Raw genomic sequence first — 10,798 nt, 5'->3', positions numbered from 1 at the left:
AATATCGAAATTAAACTTTTTTTTTAATTACAAAGTAATAAGAACAGAGAGTTGGGGGATTTTTGACTGGAGTATATCACTGCAAAATGACGTTTTATTATTTCAAAGCAGAAGATACACACGTCAATATTCTCTAATCGGGTATTAAGTACTTAACACAAATCACTCCCAAATCAATATTGTTTATGATTTTCTGTAATATCAACTATAAAATCTACAAACAACCACAAAATAGCTGAGTTATCGTTTCAAATTTAAATCCAATAATGAACATATGAGCACCACTAAGTAAATCGAACACATTTCCAATATGAAATTCAACTGTTCTATAAAACATCAAAGTGAAAATGATATATTTGCAATATTTCGTTTAAATGAAAACTTTGCCATTATCCGCGTCAAAACTCAATCTGTTCTTCCCATTTTACAAAATCCTAGCGCAAGCGTAGAAAATAATAATATTTCAGTGAATAACACAATTTATTGATGTCGACGTCATAACTAATACAATCACAAATTAAATAAATTCAATCCAGCATTATTGTCTTCTTGTCATTGCAGTCCTCGTGAAAGAGAAACAAGTTTAGCAATAAGGCGGGGAAATATTCCAAAATTGCCACGCCTTTCATAAATTTCCTATTTTTCAAAAATTTCACATCTACACAATGACAACACCGACACGGACAGGCGGCAACCACTGCCGTTGCCGCACCATGCCGGCTGATATAAAAGTTAATAATTTCCATTTCCACCTTTTTGTTGTCATTACAAAAATTGTGAATGTGTGTAAAATATTATTATGAGTTAAATTCCAACAATATATGACTAAAAATAAAATAATCGATTAATCAACCTAATTTAATGTGATATAAAAAGTCGTTTACATACTTTTCTGTCTTTTTTTTAAATAAATCTGAAAATCTACTTAAATCATAAACAAACAAGAATTTTGTTAGGTTAGTTGCTTTTCAAAATAAGAGAAGGTCTGAGGACGATTCAAATGAACTCTTGGGATTTTTGGTATTGGCACCACCTCAATATACCTTCAAAAAACATAACCATGCAACGTGACCGTAAGCCTATTTAATTTATAACAACTTAGATAGGTAATATTAATTTGATAATTGGCTTCTAATTAAGTTAATTTTTGTATGTTTTTATCCTTTTAGGTATGTCTTGTTTTATAACAATTTTGTGTACTTTTTGTTTTGAAAATTTCATATTACCTACCATATTAAATAAATTGCACGACTGGGGTCGCACGTACTTGCTCTTATGGTAAAGTTACTCTTATGTTAAAGTTTTTCATTGAACAAAATAAGGGAAAATTTAAAATTTGATATTTTCACGGAATTTCGTTAGTGGTGCAAAAAAAAATAAAATCTGTTTTTATAAATAATTAAATGCCATTTTAAATGATCTTTTACAAAAAACTAAGTATGCCATTTTATTTCTAGTATAAAAAGGAATTTTTAGAAAATTTTTTTCGAAAATCGTTAGAAGCGTTTTTTAAAAAAATAATTTGTATAAATAATTAATTTACACATAAACACAAAATTTCAAAATTTTTCATTTATTAACTAGTTTCCAAAAAATTGATTTTTCAAAAAAAAATTTTGAAATTTTTTGAAAAATTAAAAAATTTTTTAAATAATGATTGTTTAAACGTTTCTGTATTAAAAATTTGGTCGAAATCTGTTTTGACGTTTTTGAGAAATTCATAAATCCAAAAATCCGTTCTATGGCAGGTACCGTTAATAACGGTACAAAAAATATTTTTTTTATTATCAAAGGAGGCTCTTATCTGTAACAGTAAGCAGAAAAATTTTAATCAAAATCTTTAGAGCCGTTTTTGAAATAAATCAACTTTTCTGTTTCCGTTATATGACAGGTACCGTTAGTTTTGGTCCTAAAAAAAAAACTTCAATTTCTCCTCTAGGGAATCACCCAAAACTGTAACTACCAAGTTTGAAGAAAATCGCTTCAGTAGTTTATGCTGTAGCTCGAGGTTCTTACAGACAGACAGACAGACAGAATTGCCGGACCCACTTTTTTGACATTCTCCGTCATCGTAATGTCATGTAAAATTGTTATCTCGAGTTCGATTTTTTTTACGAATCCTAAACTTGCCCTATATGTATAGTACCTATATCGCAAGTAAAAAGAAAAAAAAACGTAGAATGACATTAATGTAACGCTTACTAATAACAAAGAACTAAGAAACAATTCAGAACCCTTGCATCAAAAGGGGGACAAGTCCAAATTTAACTTTTTGTGTGAAATAAAAAAAAAAAAAACAATTTGCAAAATTAGATTATTTTTATCAAAAAACAAAACCGACTTCTATGGATCGAAACAGTTTTACGGTTTTCTCATGGATTCTATAGTTGGAACTAAAGGTACCAGCTTTCGAATACAAAAAGAATTATCAAAATTGGTTCACCCAGTCCAATGTTATGAGGTACCTAACAAACATAAGAAAAAGAAAATAAAATGCACGACTGGGTCGCACGTACTTGCTCTTGCAGTTCAAAACACTATATTGTTAGTTTATTTGTAGGAAATACGTAAAAAAAAATAAAAGAAAATTTTGTAAAAAAAATGTTCCACATACGCCACAGTGATCCAACTTTTTTTTAATTTTTTAATTGATGCAACATCTGTTAACGTGCTAACAAAAACTTATGGTTGGTTTAAAAAAATGATTTTAATGATGATATAATAACTCTGTTGACATGGAAAATGTCAAAGTAGGTAATAACAATTCAATTTAAGTTTATTGAGACTTTCTTTTTTTTAAATTTGTTTTTTTTTTTTTTTTTTTAATAGGAATATCAAATTTAAATTTTATAAAAACCGATACAACAAAGTTTTGAGTTATATGTATTTAATTTGTTCTTTCAACTTCGACAAGCACGTGATGCAATTTGTACGTAATAAACTGATAAATAAATTGTTAAATCAGAAAGAATTAGTTTTTATCTTATTAATACTAACATTGGTTATAACAACGATGTATGATTAAAAATTTTGATGAAATTTTAATGCCAGCATAAAATATCAGCGGCCATTTGTTAACTCAACCGCTTGGATGTGACAGCTTTAGTTTTATGTTCATAAACATTAAAAATAAAATGCACGACTGGGTCGCACAAACTTGCTCTTAGAGTTCAAGTTGCTTAAGTTTTTAATACTTTTTATATAGAAACTTGAAAAATGTAGGTATACAAATATGTATAAAAACAAAAAAAAAACAAAAAAACAAATAAAAAAATAAAATTCATACCAGATGAAAGTTTGTCTGTGCATACCCCCCATAGAGGTAAGAACGACCAGGGACTTTTTAGTTCTGAGTTGTGGTTGCTTTGGCAGGTAAGCGGTACTAAAGGTGTAAAAAATAGGACCTTACTTTCGTCAAAGTATACCGCTTCATTTTTTTTATATTTTCTTAATGATAACTTCAGAAGTCTAGTCGTCCATTGCCAGACACCTATGACGGTTGTTTCCCCCTGCCAGACACCCCTAAACCTGCAAAAATTAGGACCCTACTTTCGTCATAGTATACCAGCTAAATTTTATATATGTTGTTTGGGAACCTATGAAAAGATGTTACCTCAAGAGCCAGACAGTTTTGATGGTTGCAACACCTTGCCAGACACAATTTTCAAAAAAATGACTCAAAACAAAACAAAAAAATATTAAAAAACTACGGCAACACTTACAGCAACAAATAATACTTTTTTCAAAAGCCAGAATTGTACACTTAATTATAATTTTTAAATCAAGTCATTGCAATCAATAGTTTTTGAAATAATTGATTTCAAAGTCAAAATTTGTGAAAAAAAAGTTTAAAAAATTACATTGAATATTATAATATTTTAATAATTATTTGTGTAAACGCTGTGGATCTAAATACAAAATGTTCTAATAAAATAAACTGCCTAAATTAATTCCTTATCAAATGCTGAAATCCATATGTTCCTATGCCATCTAGTTTTCGAGATATTTGAAAAATAGGAAGACTACTTTTTTTTTATCAGATTTTTATTATTTTTGCTGTTTTCGTTTGTAGTTTTTACATATTTATACTTCTTATAAGGTCCGCAAGCGCGAGGTAACAACTTTAAGGTATATATTAAGGTGCATTTTTAGAAAAAAAATTTCAAAATCGTTAGAGCCGTTTTTAAAAAAACTAATTTTTTATAAATAATTTTTTGACAAAAAAAGTTTTAAAATAAAATTGGTATGCCATTTTGTAGAAATCACTAATCAACATCTAAAAACAAAATTTCAAAAAAATTCAATGTCCCGTTTTCGAAAATTTTATTTTTCAAAAAAAAATTTTAAAATTTTTTTTTTAAATCCAAAAATTATTTTTTTCAAAAATTTTATTTTTGGCTTATATTTAAAGTATATAAATGCTTTTGTATAAAAAATTTCGTTGAAATACAATAAGCAGTTTTCCAGAAAATCCGATTTGAAAAACGCGGTCCTATGGCAGGTACCGTTAATAATGATTTTCAAAAAAATTTGTTTCATAGTAATACTCTTTCAATAGAAGTATGTAGTTCCAGACTTTGTTATTTTATTAATCTTCAATTGTTCAATAAAACTACTAATTATTCTGTGGTGTCAGAGTGTTTTATTTCGGAAAGACCCCACGATATCTCAACCGACAGAAGAACCTGCATAATTCGGATATTAAAATTTTCCACCTCAATTATTTTGACCGCTAAAGTGTTTTTTTATAAATACCTAGAAACCTACCTACATTATCCAAATAATTTGTTTTCATTGAATCGAAAAAAAAAACTTCCCAAAAATTCCTTTCTCCATGTCATCAATCACGTTTCAATTACTGAGCTCATTAAATTTGTATGGCAAGTCAAAAAGACAGCCATGTCATACTTCCGTATTGCCTGTTTCATACATTTCCCATCTGGAATATCGATTTCCTAAAAGAATAAGTCAAAGCAAAACACCACAGAACACAACTCCATATCACACTCATTTAAGGTCTTTCAGGTTGAAATCCATCACATTATCCGCATGCCTTTACACATATATAATTTTACTTATCCCCATTCGTCTTTGTAGACTGTACAGTGTACATAAAAGTCTGAAAAAACATTTAAAAACACACACACAACAATTTGTTGGCTGTTAAAAAAAAAATTCGGGTTAACCAAATACGTCGCCATAACACTCTCCCTAATTTGACATATTGTCGAGATGCTGTAGCTGTCAAATGCAATCAAAACGCCTCGCATCGTGAAGATATATATATGCCTACTTTTTCCATTTGTACTCCTCCATATTCTTCTCCATCTTCATCATACTCCCTTTTTTTTTCATTCTTCCCATTAAGTTGAGGAAAATAGTTGACTATTCAAAAACAAACAAACAAAAATTCCAACACAACTAATAGACAAGAATTGTTAAGATGACGTTTAGGCGTCGAGTCGAGAGTTTGGAGGAATAATGCCAAACTCGACAGACAGTCGAGTTACCAAGATGTTTCATCTCAAACAGTAGCTAGCTGGATGCTTTGCTGAAATAACGATGTTAACATGTGTTTCATGTGCACTCTGGTTCTGTTCCATTTGTATGGTAAATTATATTTGACTGTCAAAATACTTCTGTCAGATAGTTTGCCGGGTCTATCCTAAGCCCAGTCGTAAAGTGGGTGATGGTAAGCGAAGCATATGTCGGGTCAGCATAAAATCTATAAAACTGACAATTAGCATTCAACACATTGTTAAGCAACCGACGCAAAGGCCACCGCCAATGATTAAGAAGGTGCGAAAGCTGTCAAAACTTCACTGGTACATAAATTAACAGCTCCCAATAAGCATCTAATAATATATGCTCTTGCCTTCAATCAAAATAGTCTCCTCACTTCACACAACATATTACTATATCATTCTCATTTGTATATCTTCATTCCAAGTTCTTAGTTGGAATAACAATAAAAGATAGAAAAATATTAATGCGAACGAAAATAACAATAAACCCTGCACATTGATGATGATGATGATGGCGATGATTAGCATGATTGCTTGGAAATTATGATGATGACGGCGCGTAGGATTGAAACAATTTGGTTTTCAGAAAAAAAAAAAAAAAAAAAAATTGATGCTAAATCTAGACACTTAAATAATTTTTGAATTAATAATTTTATGTGAAAAGTAGTGAGCCATTGTGAGGTGTATTGTATGTATGTATATATAGAAAATGTGTAGGTACTGTGTATATTTAGAAAAACTCCTTGCGACTGCTCTATCAAGAAGATTTTTGTTTGAAACATTTCAAATAGCTTTATTTTAAGTCCAGTAAAACTTCGCTAGAGATGAATGGAGAAAGTTATATAAGTTATAGATATAGATGTTTTACATTATTCTTCTTAAACTTAAAAGAAGCCTTATGCAGGATAAGACTTCTTTAACGTATTTAAACAATTTTAAGGAAGCTGTTTCGAAGTTATAAGTTCTGTACGAAAACTATTTCTGGAGAGAGCCATATAGAATATACAAAAAAGAAAATGCTAACACCAAAAATTTTAAATTGTCATTTGGATTATCCGTGATTGTTTTTTAAAACTACTATGTCACATCAATTTTCAAATTCCATGATACATAAATGTATTTTGCAACCGACTCGACTTGAACACTCTTTAAGACTTCTTTTAAACTAATACCAAACCAGTTTCATTACACATCCAAAACAATTCTTAACTTTCTTCACCGGCTCTGTGCGTAATCACTCATTCCACGGATATTATTACTGAGTTAATGGTAAAATTGTATCTTCAAATAATTTTTTAATTAATCTTTTGGAAAGCTAGTACCTACACAACACTTAGCAAAGCAATTTATAGTTAACTTTTGATTAATCAAGCTCTATAAGAAAGTGATGACTTATTAAATTAAATTAGGGAAATGTCTGTTTCTGAATAGAATCGTGTGTTGATTTAGCTTGGAAAACTTCAGACTAGCAGATTTTTCCAGGCTTTAGTTTAAGGAGTTCTTATATTTACTGGTATTGAAGGTTTATAGTTTTCTCTTTAAAGTCACTTATTTTAAATTTACCCAGTTGCTAAAATAACACATACATATTTTAAGAGTTCTCGCTTCAAACTTGGATGGATAAGCCAACTAAACTAAAAATGCTTTAACTTACAACTTCAAACCAAAAAAACAAATACTTTCATTCTTCTTTGAGAACTGGCAGTTGTTTCGTTGTATCCCTTATTACCTTTCGCAATTATTATCTCTATTTAGCTATTTATTTTCTACCTACTTTTTTTTTATCTCTAAGGCAAAGTACTTTACAAAACTGACAAGGCAAAACCTTAAAACAACACACCCAAAATGTCAATCAAATAAGCCACGCCGTCGACCAACGCTCGTCCTTGCTTAGTAACATTTGCGAGACAATTTTAAAAGGGAAACAAGCAAATAATACAATATTTCCCACTTTTGTTATAACCACAGGGGGAATGCTCTTTAGTCCATATTGTTTATTTAACCGACATAGAACATTTTGGTAGTGTAAAAATGGCGCCCAACAATATACGAAACCCTCCGAAAATGAACAGGCCAATCAACCCCTCGACGACCAACGTTGTGAAACAAAACAGCTTCTATTTAAATAGAATAGGGTTGCAAATATTTTATAAAAATCATCACCCTTATAATAGCCCTTCGGTAAACCTTATACCTAAAACCACCTCCTTGACTCTCGCCAGTAGCTTAAATTGAAATTTTGTATGAAGAAGACTTATATTGTAAAAGTTAGTCAAGGGAAAATTCGAAAATGACGATGGGTAATTGTTATGCGTCAAGACTGAAATTCTCCCTAACCTACCTCTCATCTATAGTGTTTCCATTTCGAGAGCATTGAGTGAATATAACAAAACTTCATTTTGTTTACATTTTACAGAATACTTCCCCCATTAGACTCGCATAACAAACAGATGCTACTGCTGCCGTGATGATTCTAGCGAATTTGGATAATAAAGCATCGTTTATCTTCTAGTATAGAAACGAAGATGATGCACCATCTTGTTCCAAAACGGTCGGTGTGCGAGAGTGCCTACACCTTTTGTCTAACAATTGATTAAGACAATTTTCCCAGAAAGTGCCGACAGAACGTCTGTTGGGGAGCTGCTGATTATTCTTCAAGCAGAAACACGCTACAGAGAGAGAGAAATGCTCTTCCTAAGAAAACCCGTTTAAAGTTCTTCCTAATTAGATTCATAACCATAAGCTTATAGGCATTCAGACGAGGCAGGGTTTGATGAAGATGGGCAATGAAGCATTCCTTCCTTTTGGTCGAATTTGAATTCCAAATTATACTCGAAACACACCGATGACGGTGCGATGATGTTGATGAGTTTCCTGTTTACTTAGTTGATTTATGGGCCTCGCCGAGAGTGCTCTCCTTTGAATATTATCCAAGACTCTTTCTCCCAAAACCTGATGCTATAGAAGCTATCTATCTTTGAATGAACGGGGTGGATGATGATGGTGCTCGAACTCTGTGCAATTGCATAAACAAATACCTACTTTTCTTCTCTCTCTCATTTCGCCCCCATCACCGAATTCATAGAATTCTAGAGATTCAACGTGTGTTTTTTTCTGATATCAAAACGAGAGATGCATGTGATTTTTGAAAATATCGAAGATTTTTAATCCATTTTCGAATAATGGCCAATTTTCAGTGGAGAAGTGTATTTCATTTAAGTTTATTAGGTATCTTCAATGCGTTGGAAAATGATGGGGATATAGCACCCGGGCATATATTTTGGTCATCGGTTTAACAATAAATTAAACGCAGAGGAGTGCCATTGCGATGGGATCGAGTCGGTGGCGAGAGCAGTATCATCAACATGTGGATCATGTTTAAGATGCTGGCTTGTTTACAGACAAATGTGAAATGTTCGAAAATTGAGCGTTATTTTCGAACTAAAGTGTGATATTGATGATGCTGTTTTGCAAATTGGTGTAACCTCAAGAAATTAGGTCAAAGAACTTTTAAATAAGGAATTTATCACTCACTTTTAAAAAAATTCACATCAATCTTCCACCTAGTTTCATAGATGACAGTTCATTCTCATGATGCCCACTTGTTCGAATCCTGTTACTAATCCCATGGAACAAACACATCATTTTCTAAATCAATATTTTATTTATAATTAACTTTTAACATGATGCACACGACCACAACCACAACAACGGTCCTGAACAAATTTATTTTAAAACTTAAAAAATTAAGTGCCCTCCTGAAGTGACGCGAGTTTATACGAAGCAAATAGAAAACCGTTTTTGAAATTTTCCTATGGGGGGAAGTCCTCAATTCGTTGAACATTCGCATGATGGCAATTAAGGGAAGCAAAAGAAAATAGAAGCTTATCCTTTGGATAAACAAAATATTTAGAATCTCACTTTGAACAAATAGCTCGCCTTGTCGATATGGAAACGTTTTGACAGAATTTTTTGTTGCTGTGGGTATCTATTCCCATGTGAATACAAATTCTTTGGTTTTTTTTTTATAAACCATAAAAAGTTGAATTGGAATTTTGTGAATCTGTGGGAATGCTTTATACCACGACACATTAGTATTGAAACATGATTAAGATTAATTTTTAGTTTTGTATAGATTTATGGAATTTTCGAGGTTGGAGCTGTAGAATTTTAACATTTAGGTATATTGAATTAAATTGAACATAAATGCATTTTTTAACGATTTTCTAAAATATTTTTCATCATGGGATAAAAATATTGTTTTTGTTTCTCATTTTGAAGTACCTATCCTTGCTTACATTAATTTGAAGGTTACTCATATGGTTATGATCCATGCCAGTTAGTAGAGTCATAACATACCAAAAAAAAAAAAGGAACGATTTTGACTCCAAAATTTTCTAGTTTTAAGTATAGTTGCCAAACTTGGCAGTATACGAGACTCTTAAAATAGTTGCAGATATTTTTCACAAAACAAAATAAGCAGAAATGAAATTTTACAAAAATATTGAGCTAATTCTTACCCAATATTTTGCTGCTGTAAGCTAGAATCGTATTTTAAAAAAGTTTATAACTCAGAACTTCAATTTGAAATACACTGTGTTACAAAATAAAAATCATGTTAATGTTGTAGGTATAACTGAGTACATCATATTTCGGCACTTGAAATTTTTCGCAGACCCTTAAAATTTCAAGTAATCGTCAAAAATACGTGTTTTAAAAACGGTGAAAAAATCTTGTACTTTGAGATTCAGCCCATAAAATCTACACCCAATTTGGTGCTTGAGCATAATACAAAAATATTTTCAAAAAGAACAATTACTTCTCTGTTTAGAACTGTAAAAAAATCTGATATTGACCGAAAAATGGCTGAGTAAAAAATCGTTGAAATCTGAAAACATTGAAAAACTGTTTTTTGACGATAACTTGAAATTTTGAGGGTCTATGAAAAATTTCAAATGACATTTTTAGATTTCTAATAGAAATAAATGGAATTATGAAGTGATTTGTCATCAATTGAAATTAAAATATTAGGTAAATAAAAATAAAAGGATATTCACTCAAAAATATTGTTTTCTTTCAATTTTGTTGTTTCCTACATACGCTTTATTTAGATCCAAGTAATTAAGAAGATTTGTCCACTTACTTTAAGACGGATATCTTCTTCGCAAAAAAAAAAAATGCAGAAATCAGTTTAATTTATTATAGATTCCTTTGTTTTAGAATTTTTACTTTTCTCAGAAACGGCTTTAAGCATTTTAATTATTTGTAGTTTT

The 10,798-nt window shown here is 30.7% G+C and overlaps 1 long non-coding RNA gene across 1 annotated transcript; it reads left to right on the top strand.

Moving 5' to 3' along the window:
• The first annotated feature begins 919 nt into the window (after nt 1-919).
• Nucleotides 920-1,242, top strand: LOC129909075 (uncharacterized). Its single transcript, XR_008771406.1, has 2 exons — nt 920-1,106; nt 1,170-1,242. It is a non-coding gene; the product is annotated as an uncharacterized LOC129909075 (long non-coding RNA).
• The last annotated feature ends 9,556 nt before the right edge of the window (nt 1,243-10,798 follow it).

This window comes from Episyrphus balteatus, chromosome 2 (genome assembly GCF_945859705.1).
Source record: "Episyrphus balteatus chromosome 2, idEpiBalt1.1, whole genome shotgun sequence".
NCBI classification, from domain to species: domain Eukaryota; kingdom Metazoa; phylum Arthropoda; class Insecta; order Diptera; family Syrphidae; genus Episyrphus; species Episyrphus balteatus.
This window is presented reverse-complemented; position numbering and strand designations above follow the sequence as displayed.